The following is a 21,189-nucleotide window of genomic DNA, read 5'->3' as shown; positions in this document are numbered from 1 at the left end:
GGGATGGCATTGGGAGTTATTCCTGATGTAAATGACGAGTTGATGGGTGCAGCACACCATCATGGCACAAGTATACATATGTAACAAACCTGCACGTTGTGCACATGTACCCTAGAACTTAAAGTATAATTAAAAAAAAAAAAGAAAACCCCCACAGTTGGGCACTTAGGTTGTTTCTAGTCTTTTTAAAATATAAATTGTGCTCTGCAAAAAAAATCAATATCCTTATAATGCCATACTGCCCAAAGCAATTTATAGATTCAACGCTATTCCCCTCAAACTACCAATGACATTCTTCATAGAAATAGACAAAAAACTATTTCAAAAATCATATGGAACCACAAAAGCGCCCGATTAGCCAAGGAAATCTTAAGCAAAAAGAACAAAGCAGGACCAAGATGCACAACTTCAAACTGTACTATAGGCCTACAGTAACCAAAACAGCATGGTAGTGGTACAAAACAGACACATAGACCAATGGAACAGAATAGAGAGCCCAGAAATAAGGCTGTGCATCTACAGCCATCTGATTTTTGACAAATCTGATAAAAACAAGCAGTAAGGAAAGAACTCCCTGTTCAATAAATGGGGCTGTGATAACTGGCTAGCCATATGCAGAAGATTGAAATTAGACCTTTTTCTTACACCATATACAAAAGTTAACTCAAGATGGATTAAAGTCTTAAATGTAAAACCAAAAACTATAAAAATTACAGAAGACAGCCTGGGCAATAGCATTCTGGACATGGGCATGGGCAAAAATTTCATGATAAAGATGCCAAAAGCAATCGCAGCAAAAGCAAAAATTGACAAATGAGATCTAATTAAACTAAACAGCTTCTGCACAGCAAAGGAATTTATTAACAGAGTAAACAGACAACTTACAGAATGGAGGAAAATATTTGCAAACTATGCATCTGACAAAGATCTAATATCCAACATCTGTACGGAACTTAAAAAAATGTACAGGAAAAAAAAAAAAACAAACCTCATTACAAAGTGGGCAAAGGACATGAGCAGAAACGTTTCAAAAGAAGGCATACATACAGCCAATATGCATACGAAAAAAGGTCAATATCACTGATCATTAGAGAAATGCAAATGCAAATGAAAACCTATTATTTAATGGCTATTACTTAAGTTAAAAAAATAAATAAAAAACGGATGCTGGTGAGGTTGCAGAGAAAAGGGAACACTTATACACTATTGTTGGGAGTGTAAATTAGTTCCATCATTGTAAAAAGCAGTGTGGTGATTCCTCAAAGACCTAAAAACAGAACTACCATTTGACTCAGCAATCCCGTTACTGGGTATATACCCAAAGGAATATAAATCATTGTGTCATAAAGGCACATGCATGTGTATGTTCTTTGCAGCATGATTACAATAGCAAAGACATGGAATTAACCTAAAAGACCATCAATGGCAGACTGGATAAAGAAAATGTGGTGGCCGGGCGCGGTGGCTCACGCCTGTAATCCCAGCACTTTGGGAGGCCGAGGCGGGCGGATCACAAGGTCAGGAGATCGAGACCACGGTGAAACCCCGTCTCTACTAAAAATACAAAAAATTAGCCGGGCGCGGTTGTGGGCGCCTGTAGTCCCAGCTACTCGGGAGGCTGAGGCAGGAGAATGGCGTGAACCCGGGAGGCGGAGCTTGCAGTGAGCCGAGATCGCGCCACTGCACTCCAGCCTGGGCGACAGAGCGAGACTCCGTCTCAAAAAAAAAAAAAAAAAAAAAAAAAAAAGAAAATGTGGTACATATACACCATGGAATACTATGCATTCATTAAAAAGAATGAGGTCATGTCCTTTGCAGGAACATGGGTGGAGCTGGAGGTCACTATCCTTAACAAAGCAACACAGGAACAGAAAAACAAATGTCGCATGTTCTTACTTTTAAGTGGGAACTAAATGATGAGAATACAGAGACACAAAGAAGGGAACAACAGACATTGTGACTGACATGGTTTGCCTCTGTTTCCCCACCCAAATCATCTCAAGTTGTGATCCCCATATGTTCGGGTAGGGACCTGGTGGAAAGTGATTGAACAATGTGGGGCAGACTTCCTCCTTGCTGTTGTCATGATAGAAATACCATTTGACCCAGAAATCCCATTACTGGGTATATGCCCAAAGGATTATAAATCATTCTACTATAAAGACAAACGCGCACATATCATATGTTTATTGCAGCACTATTCACAATAGGAAAGACTTGGAACCAACCCAAATGCCCATCAGTGATAGACTGGATAAAGAAAATATGGCACATATATACCATGGAATACTATGCAGCCATAAAAAAATGAGTTCATGTCCTTTGCAGGGACATGGATGAAGCTGGAAGCCATTATTCTCAGCAAAATACCACAGGAACAAAAAACCAAACACTGCATGTTCTCACTCACAAGTGGGAGCTGAACAATGAGAATATATGGGCACAGGGAGGGGAGCATCACGCACCTGGGCCTGTTGGAGGATGGGGGCCAAGGGGAGGGATAGTATTAGAAGAAATACCTAATGTAAATGATGGGTTGATGGGTGCAGTAAACCACCATGACACGTGTATATCTATGTAACAAACCTGCATGTTTGGCACATGTATCCCAGAACTTAAAGTATAATAATAATAATAATGATAATAATAATAATAATAATAAAAGAAAGTGTTTGGCACTTCCCTCTTCACTAGTGCTGTCTCCTGTTCCACTATGGTTCACTAGTGCTGTCTCCTGTTCCACTATGTACCTTGCTCCTTCTGTCATGATCATAAGTTTCCTGAGGCCTCCCAGTTATGCTTCCTGCTAAGCCTACAGAACTGTGAGACAATTAAACTTCTTCTCTTCATAAATTACCAAGTCTCCAGTAGTTCTTTATAGCAGTGTGAAAACAGACTAATACAATTGCCTACTTGAGGGTGGAAGTAGGGAGGAGGGAGAGGAATAGAAAGAATAACTATTGAGTACTACGCTTAGTACTTGGGTGACAGAATAATCTGTGTATCAAACCCTTGTGACATGAGTTTACCTATAGAACAAACCTGCATATGTACCCCTGAACCTAAAATAAAAGTTTAAAAATTAAATAAAAAAGAATAATTGTATAAACTGTGTTAAAATATTAACAAGAAAAATGACCATCAGTGGTCATTTTGACAAATGATCAAAGCGGCATAAAAACTGAACCAGATGACTTCAGTTCTCTTCCATGATGCTTGATATAATATTTCAATAAAGTGTGCATCTTGAAGGCTATTTCCTTACTCAGATGTTAAACTTGTCTTTCAAAAAAATAGGGCAAAATATCCAGAGCTGAAGTGGAGACAGAACGAGGAGTAATGAGGTAATATAAGATCTGGCACCTTCAGAGAAAGAGCAGAGCTTACTTTTGATAACCCTGCCTAAAAGACAAAATACCTTAAGAGAAAACAGTTAAGGATGATTGGCAGGCATTCTATTTAAAGAGAGATCGTATCTCACGGTCTGCAAACACCATCACATTTAGAATGATGGCGACAGAGCCTTTATCATGATGAAACAGGAGAGATGGAGTAAATAGAATCATAGCTGAGAGATATCATGTGCGCTTTCTTTTGGGATTGTTCAATTATTCCACAATGAGGAAAAAAACTATCCTAAATTCAGCAGAAAGACAGTAGGATGGATGAAAACAGCCTCTGTATTCTCCTGTTCAGCAGCGTTAACTACATCCTTCTAGTTGCACAGAACAATATTGTCTTCTTTGGATACACCTTTTTCATACTCCCATAATAATTATTATAAGTATTTACATTAACTTAATAACCCATTTATTGACAACTCTTTTGATATCTTGCAGTTTTGCTTACATATCTTTAAAAAGTAGATTTGTTTTATTTCCTTTTTTTCCATCAACTATCAAAAATTTAGTAAGAATCAGGAAATTTTCCTTAAGAATTCTAAATATGTCTTAAATGCACTTTTCAGTCACTGCTCACACTTAATTTTTGAGCCTGGTAATCTTTGATTTCAAAAGAACAATGGCAAAGCAGTTAGAAACAACAGAATCTATGTCAAAGAAACCAAATGCAATCACTAATCATCTCCTTCTACTTTACCTCTGTCCTGTCCCTAGCGCTTCTATTTACAGCTGTGCAGGATGTTCACTGCAAGAAGGTATCTTCAAGAGGTAAGTAGGGGCTGCAACATATGTCAGGCTCCATTTGCCAAGCTATATGCTCTAATATGGTGCTGCATTCATTCAGCATGTACATTTTTGAATTCTCATAAAAATACTCTGCAGGCTCACAGCAGCTTTGCTTGTCTATTTCTATCAGGGCATAGATAGAAATATTTACCTAATGCTAGGCAGTGATCTATCCCATATGAAAGGAAAAGTCTCTGTGGAAAACTGCTAATGATTACCAAATATCCCTTTCTCCTTCTTCCCAAGAAAATCTGATATTGTCCACGATGGCAACATACCCACCTAAAAACCTTCAGCTCCTTAGAATCCTGTACAGCTAGGATTGTACTTGCTAGATGATTTTGGCCATGAGATATAAGCTGAGATTTTCTGGGAAAGCTTTGCTGTTTCTGATACAGGTGCCAGTCCTTCCCGCTTTCTTGCCTTTGGTTTGTTTGTTTGCAAAGTGGACAGTATCCTGAGAATGCCTCAGCCATTTTGTGATTAAATGACAACATGAAGAAAAACTCCCATTAAAGAAGGCACATCAGAAAGGTAAAAGAATCCAGGACATTAACAGCATCATAAAGAAGACAATTCAAAGACAAACTTCCCACTGTTTGTTACGTGTAAAAAATAAACCAATTTTGTTAAGCCACCGTGTACTGGTTACTGTCCCGTGCAGCAGGAAGCTCTCTTAACCGATGTGTCCATCTTTTCTACACCTTGCAAAAGATGTGTAAAAAAGTTTTGGCTAGATTTCAAGTCCAAATTATTTATTGTATGTTATATTTATCCAGTTCTAAAGTTTTATGGTTAATTGCCAAGAACCTAACGTATTGGCTGTACCTCATAAATAAGTTAGGTATGTGTTAAATAGTGCAGATATATTGCTAAAAACAAATTATGACTTTTCCCAAAGTCTTGGTAAGAGTCCAAGGAACGGGAAATAGCAGTTAATATTAAGCTGAGCTCTGCTGTTTCCTCTGTTTAATATGCTCAATATATACAATTTTTAGCAGATCCTGGCACATGGTGGGTAAATATTGAATAATGAGTAAAATTGTGGCAATATATCAATGGTTTTGAACAATTTCCGGAACAATAATTTATGCTCTAGATAAAAGTACACTGGATAAATGATAGATTCTGATGTTGCGTTTCCTGAAATAGGATGCTGTTGTATTTTAGAGGGCAAAATTTTTTGCTCTTTTAAAATTGGAAAATATTGCTGTGAGTTTACTTACAATAAAGTTTACTATAAGTCTACATACCCATTTTCATGAAATAAGAGTTTTTTGTGTACATCATTTAAAAAAAGGAGTTCTAGACAGAAGGTGCAAATGAAAGATACTTGGACCCTGAATACTGGTACTTCATGTAAGAAGAAAATTAATCACTTGGCAAACGTGCTTTGTGCCTTATTTCCTTATCAGAGTGTAAACTCTAAGGGTAGCGTTGTTCACCCTTCATAACATTATCCACTAGAATATTGCCATTCCCAAGTTTTTAAACTTTTCCTGTCTCTTGTTTTCCAGACATGATGCCACTAAAGATTAAAAAACAAGTAAAATAAGGTTTACTGTCTCTCCTGAAAGTGCTCATGGGCTTGTGGTAGAAATAGTTCTATTTTTATCCCAAAGTGATGAAAATCTAGTAATTGAGGTAGATAAAAATTACTTTGCAGTTGAAATATATGAGTAAAGTCTACTGAAAATAAAAGCAGATAAACATACTACTAGAAAGATAGTTTAAGACATGTCTTTAAGTCTTTGATAAAACAAGTAAGCAAAGATAACTCAAGAAACAATAGATATCTGAATAGATGATTGTTCAAATAGTTCTATAAAGGAAAAGTTTATATTACATAAAGAATATTCTTTTTAAAACTGTTTATAAAAATTTCAAACATTGACCCTGTGTTAGGCTATAAAGAAAATGTCAAGTAATTCCCTAATGTGAAATGCAAAGTACATCTCTGATGACAGTGTAATTAATCTACAAATAAGGAAATATATTAACAACTAAAATGCAACCACTTAGAAATGTCTTTTCTTAAAATAATGTTGGCACTAAGAGGAATATAATACCTCAATTTCTAAGTATTTAGACAATAATTATAAGAAGAATATTAAACATCAAAACACATGGATTGTGACTAACATTACACTAATGGGAAAAATACAACATTTTAAACATTCACTAATAAATCAAAGGGAATGAATATTTTTAAAAAGTAAACATTAAATGTATAAGTTAGCATAAGATTGTAGAATTTAAAAATATAATTTTTCTGGTTAAAATAAAATATGGAATATTTTTACCTAGTTTGGATTACTAGGAAAGAAGTAAGACAAAGACTCCTGCCCCTAGACCCATGGATAATTTGTTTATGTTCCTATAATATAAAATACCTTCTTTTAAGCTAATGAGGAAACTGAAACAAATCAAACACCTTCAAAAAACATTAATCAGTCAAAATGTATCCATAAGACTAGATTTAACTACATGCTTACTTGATGTAATAAGAGGAAAACCTGTGTGTGTGTGTGTGTGTGTGTGTGTGTGTGTGTGTGTGTGTGATTTCCCGCCATTCGATATAGAGTGAAAACTCATGTTTTCAAAATATTATCACTATTTTTTTTAAATTTTTAAAAATAAATGTATAATAGTTGTACATATTTGGGAGACACATTTTATATTTTATTTATTTATTTATTTATTTATTTTGGAGGTACATATGATTTAATACATTCATATAATTTGTAAAAATCAAATCAGTATAATTAGGATATCCATCACTTTGTCTTTTAATGTTAGAAACTTTCAAATCACTCTTTTCTAGTTATTTTAAAATATATAACAGATTACTGTAAACTACAGTCATCCTACTGATCTATCAAATATTAGGTCTTATTTCTTCTATCAAACTGCATATTTGTACCATTAATCAACCTCTCTTCATCCCCATCCCTACCTTTCTAGGCCTCTGGTGACTGACGATCTACTCACTAGTTTCATGAGATCCACTTTATAAACTCCCTCCTGTGAGTGGGAGCATGTGACATTTGCTTTTCTGTGCTTGGCTTATTTCACTTAAGATAGGGACATCCAGTTTCATCCACGCTGCTGCAAATGACAGGATTTCATTCCTTTTTAGCTGAATAATATTCCACTGTGTATATATACCACATTTTCTTTATCCATTTATCCACTGATAGGTACTTAGTTTGATTCCACATTTTGACTATTGCGAAAGGTGCTGCAATAAACATGGGAGTGCAGACTTGTCTTTGATATACTGACTTCCTTCCTTTTGAATATACACTCAGTAGTGGAATTGCTGGGTCAATATGGTATATCCATTTTTAGTTTTTTTAAAAACCTCCCTATAGTTTTCTATAGCAACTATAATAATTTATTTTCCCACCAACGTTGTGTGACACCCTTTTCTTCACATCCTCACCACCACCCATTAGTCCCTGCCTTTTTTATAAGTCATTTTAACTGGAGTGAAATGATATCATATTGTGGTTTTATTTGCATTTCCCTGATGATTAATGATGTCGAACATTTATTCATATACCTGTCTTCATTTAAGCAATGTCTATTCAGGTATTCTTCCCATTGTAAATTGGATTTTTTTTTTTTTTTTTTTTTTTTTTTTTTTTTTTTTTTTGCTATTGAGTTGTATAGATTTGTTTTATTCTCTGGTTGTTAATCTCTTCCAGATGAATAGTTTGCGAGTATTTTCTCCCACTCTGCAGGTTGTCTCTTCACTCCATTGATTGTTTCCTTTTCTGTGAAGTAGCTTCTTAGCTTGATGCAATCCCCTTAATCTAGTTTTGTCTTGTTATCTGTGCTTTTCAGGCCTTACTAAAAAATTATTTGCCCAGATCAACATCCTAGACGGCCTCCCCAATGTTTTCTTCTAGTAGTTTTATAGACTAATTAAACTTTTAAAATTTTAAAGATGACTACTATGCATCATCGTTTTTCTTTTAGAAAAGGATTAATAAGACATTTTTAAAGAAAAGTGCTTCTGTTACTCCCAGAAACCTAGGTATAATGTGGAATTTAGTTACACCTCATCAAAAACAAGAGAACAAACCTAGGGAAGCATAAGTGAAGAGTTCAAATAACAAAAGTGAACTAATAACTTGGAAGACTAAAAAGAAAAATATTTGATGTAGTGGTTTTGGGAGAAGAAAAAGAACAAAGCTAGAAAGGTAGGATGTAGTGTTGAAAGAGTACTCCAAAAAATATTAATAAATATGAAAAGATCAAGAGAGAAAAAACATTATCTTATAACTAGATGCCAAGAAAGCATCTATTCAATACTTTTTTCCAATTTTTTAAAATGTAGAAATAAAATATTGTCTTAAACAGATTTTTAAGATATATTTCAGGTGAACACTTAGCACCATGTTTAAGGGTAACACCTAGAAGCTTGTCTATTAAAGTTAGGAATAAAACATTTTTTTCCTTACTATTAGTATTATTTAATATTATTCTGAAGAAATTATTCAAAGCAATTGAATTTCAGAATCTGCCTCAGAATATTCCTCCTCACTCCAAATACTTGTCACAATTCTCAGTGTTATCAGTATTCTTCTCATATGCAATGACTTTTCTGTTCACTTTACAGACCTTTGGATCACCAGCACTAAACCACTTCCAAAACCTCAATCTTTTATACTGCACCCTCTGAACAATTCCTGTGAGTCTTCCCACTTCCGGCAGCTCAAGTACATCCCTTGCAGTTATAAAGAGACCAGCCAAGTTTTCTGTAAAACAATAATACACTAGGTTAGTGGACTTAGAATTATTATGTTATTCTAAGTTATAGTTTCGTTGTTTTCATTTTTGTCACTTCTACCGGTCAGTGAACTACTTTTGACCCTTTCATCTATTGCAACACAACAGAAATGATGAACCTTGCAAACTTAATAAATGTACATATTAATATGCAAATACTGTGAAAACAATTTGCTAGGAATTGTGCCTCTTAATGTAAGCTGAGACAAGTGATCAACACAGTCCTTAGTATATGCACAAACCTAGAGAACATTAATTTTTATTAAGAACATAATAAAGTTTCTATGAAAATCACAACTAATTTTAGAATTCAAGTTTGTAATATATATGCAAGCAAATTAATTCTATTTATTTCTCTTCTGCTAATGCTAATCTGCCCATGGAACCATCAGAGGCCCGAAGAACAGCAATTGTGGAACATTGGTATAGTTCCACTGACATGGAAATATATCATACATAATTTCCTTTTCAAAATGTTATAAAATGCTTGCTTATATTATGTATACTGTGTATATTAATATTAGTATAGTATATACATTTATACATCATGTATGTGGATATAAAATTATATAAATATATGAAAAATATTGTGAACATATTTATATATACAGAAAGAAAAAGAGAGAGAGAAAGGTACGTCTGGAAGAATTATCACCAAATGATACAAGTAAATATTTCTGAGTGATAACATGTTGATTTTTAATTTTTTCCCCATACTGTAAACTTCAAGGGGCTATATACTCTGCCTTTTTATGTCTGCAATAAATATTTGTTAAAAGGATAGTCCAATAAATATATAATGGAATTGGATTTTTTAACACTTTCATTTATGAGCAAATTGGTAATCCTAATCACTGTCAGACCTGTTATCCTAGATGCCAGTGATGAGCTGGTAAAAAATTAAGTTGTTTATTTGTACTAGGTGTTTCTTGTCTCCAAAAAATGGCTGCCATTCAATTCCTGTCTTTTGTAAACTCACATTCTGCCTAACTCAAATGGTGGAGTCTAATTTCCTTCTCCTTGGATCAGGCCTGATTCTATTGCCTGGCTAATAAAATTGTGTGACAATGGTGTTTGGGAACTTCTGAGGCTAATCTGGGTGAGGAAAGATTTTCCTTCTACCCTCCTAGGTTTGATAACTGAATCTAAGACATAAAATAACAACAGGCAGATTAACAGGAGAAAAGGTATACTAATTTGTTAATTTTTAATATTATGTGCATAGGGACATCTCACACAAAAAAGTGAATACACCGAAGTGGTGGTAAGACTCAGGAGTTCATATATTGTTTTAATAGAGCAAGGGAGGGGAGGATTTAGGCAACTTAGGGGAAAATAGGCTCTTAGAAGCGTACATGGGAGATACGATAGTTTGTGACAAAATATATGGCTGTGTGCTGACTTCCAGTCTAAAAGTCAATTTTCTCTGGTTTCTGACACTCGTGGGGAAGGGACGTATAACAGTTGAGTTCCTTGTGAAGATCTGTCTTTAGGCAGATAAAGGGAGTTCAGAGAAACCCCTTTAGGCATTTGGTGTTTTTCAAGAGCCTTCAGTTCAAAATAATCAATGCACCGAAGTAGCATATATTGGGATGACGTGTCCCAAATTTCTCCACCAAGTTCATTCCTCGGCCTCATGGACTGCTCCTTTTGAGGACTTTCCCTTTTAGAAAGTGTTATGCTTGGAGAAGCCCACAGCATAATGCTGTGAAAAGTCCAAACTTTAAGAGGAGCCCACATGTGGAAGCTCTGGTCTTGAGCTCCCAATTGACAGACAGCATGACTGCCAGCCTCATGAGTGAGTCATTTTGTAAATCTCGTAGTCAAGTCCTCAGATCCAAGTCCTACCATGTGAGAGACCATAAGTGAGAACTGCTCAGCTGGGCCTAGTCCTCCCACAGAATTGTGCGTGATAATAATATTTTATTTTAGGCCATTGTGTTTTGAGGTTTATTTTTATACCCCAACTGGAAGATACTCCATATTCTTATAAATTGAAAAATTACTATATTTAAAGGATTCTGGAATATACTTCCTAATCAAGTATTTTTCTCAAAGCCCTCATATATGTCTGCTGAAATTTATCTTTTTAAATTAAAACTTAATGCCTCTGACACCTATACAAAATAGCACCTTAAATTCACTTTACGGTAGTGTAAATTAGTTTACAGGACTTTCAAGCAATGATATTTTGCAAGTTCTAATTAAAAGCACAGTAGAATAAAGTGGAGTAAGCCAGAGGGTCATTCTGAAAAAGTGCAGGAATAAAAGTGCAGAAGGACACTGTGCCAACCTGGGCTTGGAAGAGAGGGATGAGAAGGAATGTGTGTATGTGTTGGGAAAAAACAGACCCCAAATTAAATTATTACTAGGATGACCCTTTACCTCCATATTCAACTTGAAGATTTATAATGTTTTCTATTATGGCCCTGACATATAAATAGGTGATCTTCTGTCTTCTCCCACCCACCAAGGAGTCCAAAGAGTCCTCATTTATTCATTTATTCATATAAAAATACTTATCAAACACCTTCTCTGTCTAATGTGCTAAGCTTGGGAGTAAGGATACAGCAGTAAACAAGATAGACAACTGAAATTCCTAGGGTGTATAAATGAGATATCCTAACATTGATTTAGAGAACTAAAATCAACAGTAGGATGCTGATGCCATTCATGTATTGATTGAAGAAGAATGAGTGAGCCATTGCAGCATAATCAGGACAAAAATTTCAATAACACTATCAAAGGCCTATTGAGGTATGTCTTTCTCAGTCTTGGTGCTAGAGTTTGCCCACTGAGGCAACATTGCTTCTGGGTACTTCACTGGAACAATTACTAGCAGGACATTATCCCTCATTGATTCCTCCCTGGGGATAAAGATCCAGAATTTTTTTTTTTTTTTCTCTTGAGACAGAGTTTTGCTCTTTCACCCAGGCTGGAGTACAGTGGTGTCATCTTGGCTCACTGCAACCTGTGCCTTCCAGTTTTAAGCAATTCTCCTGCCTCAGCCTCCCGAGTAGCTGGGATTACAGGCACCCGACACCACACTTGACTAATTTTTGATTTTTAGTAGAGATGGGGTTTCATCATGTTGGCCAGGCTGGTCTCAAACTCCTGACCTTATAATCCACTCGCCTTGGCCTCCCAAAGTGCTGGGATTACAGGCATGAGCCACCAAGCCTGGCCAGATCCAGAATTTTTACACCCACCATCCATAACTATGTGACCACCATCTTTGATCTGGCCCAGGAATTCTCTGAATCTCCCATTCAGCATGCTCTTGTACTCTCCTCAATTCCCCGTCATTCCTCCTGGTCTCTTGTGCCTTACCCCATCTTCCTTAAGCTCTTACAAATCAGAGCTGTATTCAGCTCCTTTTCTTTTAAAACAAAAATCATTTAAAAAATGCCATCGGAAACAATCTGCACACCCTACCAACATAAAATTTTCCTTTTCATTCAGTTCTAGTCTGAATTCTTTCTCACAGAGTAGAAAAAAATTGTAATACAAGTTGAGTAATTTATTTATATACTCTGGTTAATTTTTTTCCCCGAGGATCTTTACTTTTTGTAAAACACAAAGTTAAATAAGTCTAGAAGAGTAAAGCAATCACATAAAATCCAGATGGAAGAGTGCTATAATAAAATATTGGAAGCACTCTTATTCTTTTTGAAGTAAATACAATTATTTTCTCCCTTTGCCCACAACCATGGCTAGCTCACAGAAGAGGAAATGGGAGAATTATTATAATTTAGATTATACAGTCAATAGAGTTAAAATATTGTCACTGAAAAACCTCCCAATCCATTTAAGTGAGGAAATAAAATCCAGGTTTTGGCTATAGCTGTAAAGATAAAAGAACCAATGGAGTTAGTGTTAACTGACTTAAGAAGAAGTTAGTGTTAACTGACTTAAAGTACCCAGGTTATAGAATTTGATCCAGCTTCCCTTTTTTCTTTTTTTGTACCATGTCCATTGTAAGATGTGAATTTTACCTGCTTTTGCAAATACTTTATAAGGTATCAAGTGTATGTTTTCATATTTTTGAAGGCAGAGGGTGTTTTTTAAAAGATAAATATTTATAATTTTTGAGCAATTGGCTTATTTGTTAGTATTCTAATATCTTTCTCTTAAAATGTGTCTATTTCCAACGTCTAAGAAGATAACAAATCTAACCTTAATGATGGGAAACTATAAAAATGTGTGAACTAATTTTTGTCTGAATATTTGCAGACAGGAAGAACAAAGAGAAGAAATAGACCCCAGCACTTCTATGTGAATCATTTGTATAAATCTTCATTACTAGACAAATTCACAATGACTGTATAATACAAAAAATTTATTTATGTATGAATTTGTATTGAGTTTAGTGTATACTTCCATAGGATTACAAGAATCAGGACCAAATGCTACTCAAAGAAGACCCTTATAATACCAAAATAATTAAAGTATTTAAAAAAAATAGCAACTGAGACTGTACCGAAAATGAGTGGAAATAAAAGCACTGGCCAACATTCTGGTGGATTCCAATTTTTAAGTACCAGAGAGAATTTTTCCTTTCACAGTGTTACTCAGAGAAAATGATTTTATCTGTAAAGAGGCCCACAGAAAGCTGTGAAATTCTAAAACAGCTAAGGTTCTATCCCAGTACACTGGATACGAGAAGAGGAGAGCAAAGGAAAGGGGGCGGGGGGCGGGAGGAAACAGAGCCTGGCAAAAGACAAAATGGGATTGAGAGATTTGTTGCTTTGGGCAAACTCAAAAGTATATAATATTTTTGACATTTCTGGCTCACTAGCATTATAAAAGTACCCAGGTTATAGAATTTGATCCAGCTTCCCTTTTTTCTTTTTTTGTACCATGTCCATTGTAAGATGTGAATTTTACCTGCTTTTGCAAATACTTTATAAGGTATCAAGTGTATGTTTTCATATTTTTGAAGGCAGAGGGTGTTTTTTAAAAGATAAATATTTATAATTTTTGAGCAATTGGCTTATTTGTTAGTATTCTAATATCTTTCTCTTAAAATGTGTCTATTTCCAACGTCTAATCAATAATTTTACTTTTAAAAAAAGGGATAAGATTTTAAAACACATACACTTTGATTTACAAAGATCTCAGGACATTATAATAAAATAATTTAAAGCATAACTTTAAAAAGATATTTAAAGCATAACCTAAAAAAAATACAAAACTGCAAAAAATTACATACATATATGCCCCCAGAAAGTCAACAAAAACTTATTAACCAGAAATTTCAACCTTCAGATGATTATACAACCAAATCATTATCAACCATTAGTATTACACTGAGTGTAGGCTTCCAATGTATATTATGTCTCAAAAAAGAAGGCAAACTTTGAAAATAAGCAATTAATACAGGCTTAATCAAGATGAATAAATAACTCTCATCTTTAAAAATTAAAAAACAGAATCACATGAGCCATGCTACTTATCTGCCCTGTTCACTGACAGTAGCAGGATCTTGACAAGCCTTTACTAATCGCTCTACCTAAATCTAGAATATTCTTCCATCCCTCACCCCAGCTCCAGTCCCAACCACCTCCATCTCCATCATTTGCATATCAAACACACTGTTCTTCAAGGTTAAGTTCTAGCATAGCCTCCTGAGCAAGCCTAGCCTGTCCCCCAGCCCCTGAATGCAGAACTGAAGGTTGAATAAAGTAACTTTCTATTAACTCATTTTCCTGCTAGTTAACTTACTGCATTATGCTGTCTGGGTGCCTTCAGTGAAAGGTGATGTTTTGTTCTTCCTCCTCACTGAGTACTGTGCTGGACATTTACTATGCCCTTAAAAACATTTTTTCACCAAAATGATGGAATTGAAGTTCTTCCTAGTCAGTTTGACAATCTCTGAATCTCTATTAATTTGGACGAAAAGGAGAGAGAGAGAAGATAGTGGACATATGTTACGGATTGAACTGTGTGGTCCTAGAGATGACAATGATGACAATAATAACAAATAATACAAAAGCAGTTAAGACTAGTTATGGTTCTAGTATAAATGATCAACCCCTCCACTTTCTAAGATACAGTAAAACTCTCAGCTAGGAGTCCCTGAGGGGATCTCTGTTCTGGGTCTGGACCAGATCTTCTGCTATTTTTATACCCACTTCCCACCTTTTTTTCTAAACCACCCACTAACCTTGTTCTGTTCTCAAATTGGTTCATGTCAGGTTAATTATTTCTTTTTATAAGAGCTTCTATACAAATCTTAGAACATTTCAGTCTCTTCTATAATTTATTCAAGCTGGCTTTAATGTAGAAATGTTTTCAGCTGTATTCCTAAAGCCCAACACAGATTTGTAGGTTGCTAAATTTTCCATAGATGCAATTATTTTCCAATTCCATCACTTCCAAATATGCCTGATCAGAATATCCAGAGATACTTTATCTTGTTACTACTGAAGACCACTCTGGTAATTAGGAGAAGAAAAATAACCTCTAAGTTAACTAAGACCCTTCTTCCAATACTAACAGGGAAAAAAAACCCTGTTTTTATATAGCATTTTAACATTCAAACGACCCATGCTTATTAATGTTCCATGTACTTTTATGTATTAACTACTTATACATAGAAATTTTCGACACCCACATGGTGCACAAAATTCACTTACAATGAATCTTACAGTTTCCACCTATTTAGATATATATATAACATTTATTTAATATTGGATTATATTTTAACATAAGTTGGGTAATTTGTAGATGTCAACTAAAATAGGAAACAATTCACATCTTGCTTGAGACTTCCCTAAGCTTTTTCAAATCACTAAGGCTTAAAAATCATTTTTTAACATAGACAATAGTAGCAGCACTTAAAATAGCAATTACTGTCCACTCGTACCACAACTGTTTATGTGGATATTCACAAGTTATTGCTTTCAATGCACTTAAGGCAATAGTTAGAAGAAAGCATATTCATATTGTTACATTCTAAAAGACAAAGAGAAATGGGAAAGTATATGTGCAAGGATATTCCAGAACAAGAAGTAGAAAGATAATTTCTAAGCAACTAAAGGAAGAGAAAGTTTAGAATTTTAGAGATAAGATTTTAAAAAAATTTTTCGGCATTAGAATAGGAAATATAAAATTTTTATCAATAGAGGGAAATCTATTAGCTAGGTTTATGATTTTTTTAAAAACGAACTCAAAATTATTCATCCAATGAAAATAAGTCCAATATATTGAGTTCAAACGCAAAACCACATTTAAGCACAAAGAATGCTGAGTAAATACAGCACCCATAAAAATAGAAAAGGAAGGTTTTCTAAAATTATGTTTATAATGTTTTCTCTTATAAACATAGTAGATGCTTATTATAGAAAACGTGAAGATTGTACAGAAAGTCACTAAATAAAAAACTCCTCAAAGTGAGTTACTTTCTTATGTTTTCATTTGTCTTTTTCTTTGCATATTTTTCAATATCTGAGATAATACTAACATTTTAAAAATATGTGTGGCTTTTTACCATTTGATATTATACTTAAGTATTTTCTTTGTTATTGATTTATTTGTAAGGATTTGAGACCCAATTAAAAGTGGCTTAAGCAAGTAAAGGTAAATTTAGGCCTATATGAATATAAAGGTTACTGAAAAGGCCAGGAATAAGCCTGTTTGGGCTCATGTGCTCAAGTGAATTAATTGCAAATCCATCTTTTTCCACCTCTTACCAACACTTTCCCTTGTGTTGATTTCATTCTCAGTCAGTTTTTCCCACAACATGGCAAAAAATCCCTAGGCGCTCCAGGGTTACTTTGCATTCAGAAACCCCATGGAAAGTTTCTCCCTCTTCAGCAGTATTCCCAGGAAGGGGTTTCATTGGGATTCTCCACTCTACCGAGAGGGATATAGCATTGATTACTCAGTGAATTACTTGGAAAATTTAGGAGTCATTGGTATAAAGCTGAATCTGATGATCTGATGGTTACGGGGCTGGATGAGATTTTTACCTAGAAAGCAAACATTTGTATAGAGGAAGGGTCCAAAGAATGTGGCTTGTATCACACCACCAGACTTGTAAGTAAATAAATATTTGATATACAAAAATATCCATGAGTTCTCTTTCAGGTAAACTCCATAGTTTCAATGAAGTTTCAGAAAGCACATGGACTAAAACAAACAAAAAAAACAAAGAACAAAAAACTATGTATTCTAACATATATGAAGGTTAGGCCCAAGATAACAGTTTCAGAAGAAAGTATTTCAATGGGGTTAAAACACCACTGAAAAATCAATATCATAGAATCTAATTAAAATAGTACAAATATGTTACACAAAAGCCTATATTGAACATTAAAGAAAGAATAAATTGTTCTGTACCCAATCACTCTAAAATCCTTCCTGGACAAACAATGGAATCTGACAGCCTGGTCAAACAATGGAATCCGACAGTCTGCTCATCGTCAAAGTCAGATTCAATAGTATATAGGAAGCCATGATATAAGAGAAACTGTCATCAAAGATTAACATGTATTTTTACACTTGATGTAAAACTGCCACTTCTGAAGACTTTCAATGTCTTTTGAAAATTTTATTAACAAGATCAAACTGCACAACACCAGAATTTTGAAAGTAATTTATGCTCTCTGACAATTTGCAAAGAACTTGGCATGACAGAAAATAAAATATGAATGGCTTTACTATTATGTTCAGCTCATGTTCTAATGAATAATTTGTAGTATTTCCTTTGGAATTTTTAAAATAATGTAAAGTAACCTCTATTAGAAGTTTTATACAATGTATCATTAAAAAAATTTTTTTTTCCAAGATGGCTGATTTGAGATGTTGGATGCCAGTTCTCAGAAAGAAGATCAAAGTTACAGGTCATGACCCAAGTGGAAAGCTGAGGGAAGATAGCCAATATGTGTTGGGACTGGGGTGCAGAAAAAGAAAGCAGCAAGAGTCTTGTAGAAATTGACCCCTAAGGAGTTTGGAGTCCTGCATCTATGGTAGGTAGGAATGTTTCTTTGCTCTTCTCACTCCTGCAACAAACTGCTGACTGCTAAATTGTCAAGGCACCACTCTGCTCTTGAAATCCTGTGCAATTGCTATAGGTGGAAATTTGAGAACTTCCTGGGACACAACACTAGGTGGCCAGCTCATGCAGGTGTGCCTGCACTCCTTTCAGGCCCAAACTGTGATGGCAGGTACCATACTGGTTGTATGCCTGTTGTGGGCCACTACCCTACCCAAGGATCAAGCTCTTGTATTGCCTCATCATCAGACCCCCCACAAACGCACCCCAGGACTCGCTCTGACTTTGGCATCCACAGAAGACTAGTGGGACCCTAGGGAGCTGTGGGATCCCCAGAGATCTAGCCACTGGTGAAGGGTGCCTCCAGTGGAGTGGGGTGCAAGGCCTGCCAAAGTGCCCTTTGGGACAAAGAAAATGCAGGTGTGGTGCCCATCTCTCTAGGGGGTGTCACTAGTGGCTGGGAATGAATGTGAAGATGGGGTCATCTCCACTCCCCTGTCCACTGTTGCAGATATAGCAGAGGCTTTCTCCACTGGAGGCTAGAGCAAATGCACTTGGGAATAGCCTTTCCAGCACAATTCACGGCAGCTGAAACCTTGCTTAAAGTGTGCATGTGATGCACACATGTGTACAAAGGACAGGGCCCACCAATAACCCCCCCAACCCCACACGCACACATAATGGCATTATCCAGGTAACTGAGCTCATAGAAGCCACAAAGCTGTCTGCCCTGGACTGGGGGAAGAGGCTCTGTCCTAAGGCCATTTCAGTAGTAGCCACCAGAGGGGCATTTTTACAGGCCTCAATCATACTGTGGCTGAAAGACAAAGGACAGTATCTGTATCTATAGGAACTGAAGGTCATGAATCCTGTATCAGGGGCCTGATAGGGAAGCACATCGCATTTTTGCCTGGCCAGGAAAAAGAGCTGGTGCAGTCCCCACCCCACTCCCCGAAGACCTCAGTGCATCCCAACATGAACTCCTCCTGCCACCCACACAAGCCACAGGGGCAGATGCTTCCAGTTGATATGAGGCTACCCAAGGACAAGCTAGCTCTTACTCTGAAGTGCCACCTACTGAACTAGAGGGAGAACTGCTCCACCAAATAAAAAACCTGCTGTCAGAAGAGCACAGTGCTAGTATACAAGATAAACAGCCTGAGACCTCTGCACTTTCTACCTCACAGAAGATAGTGTATTGACTCATAGGGTTAATACATTGCTACAATAAGAAGCGTATGAGAAAGTCACCACACAAAAGCTATGCATAACCAAGTAACCCATACAGAGCCTTGGCCATCCAAAAGCACACAGAAACAAAGACAAACAACTTATCACAACATATACTACATTCATATAGTCAAGGGAGAAAAGACGAGAAAGTGAAAAGGTTCTATCTAAATGATAGCAAATTCAAAAATAAGAAGTGACAGCTTCTTCAAATGAGAAGAAATCAATGCAAGAACTCTGGTAGTAAAAATGGATAGAGTATTTCAACACTCTCAAAGGATTGCACTTAGCCCTCTAGCAGTGAATCTGAAAATTACAGGTAAATAATTCAAAATATGGATTGTAAGGAAGCACAGTTAGATTCAAGAGAAAGCTAAAAATCAACAGAATGAAACCAAAAAACAATTCAGATTACAAAAGATAAGACAGATACATTGTTTTAAAAAATCAGAATTTCTGAAAACAACAAATTCACTGGAGGAATTTCAAAATACAGTTGAAAGCTTTAACAATAGATTAAACCAAGCAGAAGACAGAATTTCAGAGCTTGAAGACCAGTCTTCTAAAGTCAAAGAATTTTTTTTTAATTAACAAAGTAAACAAAGTATTTGAGAAATATGGGATAATGTAAAGCAACTAAACCATGACATGTAGCCATTCCTACAAGAGAAAAATAAAACTAGGAAATTTGGAAAACGTATTTGAGAAGAAACATCCCAAGGACAAAAAACCAAACACTGCATGTTCTCACTCATAGGTGGGAATCGAACAATGAGAACACTTGGACGCAGGGTGGGGAACATCACACACTGGGGCCTATCGTGGGGTGGGGGGAGGGGAGAGGGATAGCATGAGGATATATGCCTAATGTAAATGATGAGTTAATGGGTGCAGCACACCAACATGGCACATGTATACATGTGTAACAAATTTGCACATTGTGTACACGTACTTAAGTATAATAATAAAAAAAAGAAGTTGGAAGAGAGTGAAAACAAATGGAACTCTCTCTGTAGAGAAGATAGTAGGAGGTCAGCCATGGATAAATATGACACTTTGAAGGAATGTATGTTTAGATCTAGAACATGTCCACATTTGCATGTAACAGTATTTAACTTCTTCATTAAAACAAAGATAAAATTTTAAAAAAGCATTATAAAGCATTATATGTGTTTTTGTCTGTACGTGTATATATATGTATGTATACAACACTGTAAAGTATAATGCTTTAAACAAAATATATGTACATGTCATTGTGTGTGTACTTATATATAAACACAGACATATATATACACATATACATGTACACACACATACACACACTCTGTTTACTTGATATTCTAAACAACTGAACCCATATTCATAAATTTAACTAGAAAAATACTCAAAAGTATTCATTTTAAGGAAATGTACACCTGACAAAAACAAGAAAATTGAAAATTAGTCATACACGAACTGAGACCTTTTCTTCACACCAAAGAAGATCAGCGTTTCAGTGTCTGTCTAATGAATGCTCCTTTTAAGAATCCCTTTAAGGAAGTTTGTCAAGTGTGTTTCTCAAGCTCATCATATTGAAATGCTTGGTGTAGTTTTGTTTCTGTTAAAATCACTTGGCTATTGAGGCTTACTGTTGAGATTTACAGCAAGAAGTTGATCCAGATCATCTGTCTCTGAAAATAAACATGGGTTTGTCAAGTTCCATTGCTAATTCACACAAACACAGTCTTCTAGCAAAGAGAACAAGACACCATTAAAAAGAAAGCTACATTATACAAAATGTGGTAAAACTGAAAATTGCCTCTATTCTGAAATTCAAGCAGTATCTGAGCTTAAAATAGTGGCTTTGGGGCATATTGAACAGTTTCATATCAATTAGGACATTTTCCAAAATTTGTATGCTAAAAGCCTCTCAGTCCATCTTAAAACAGGTAGAATAAAAAGCACTGAACAAAGAGTCTGCTTTAAGGTTTTTAGTTG

Source organism: Macaca nemestrina, chromosome 3, assembly GCF_043159975.1.
Source record: "Macaca nemestrina isolate mMacNem1 chromosome 3, mMacNem.hap1, whole genome shotgun sequence".
Lineage (NCBI taxonomy): Eukaryota > Metazoa > Chordata > Mammalia > Primates > Cercopithecidae > Macaca > Macaca nemestrina.
Note: the sequence above shows the minus strand (reverse complement) of the source record.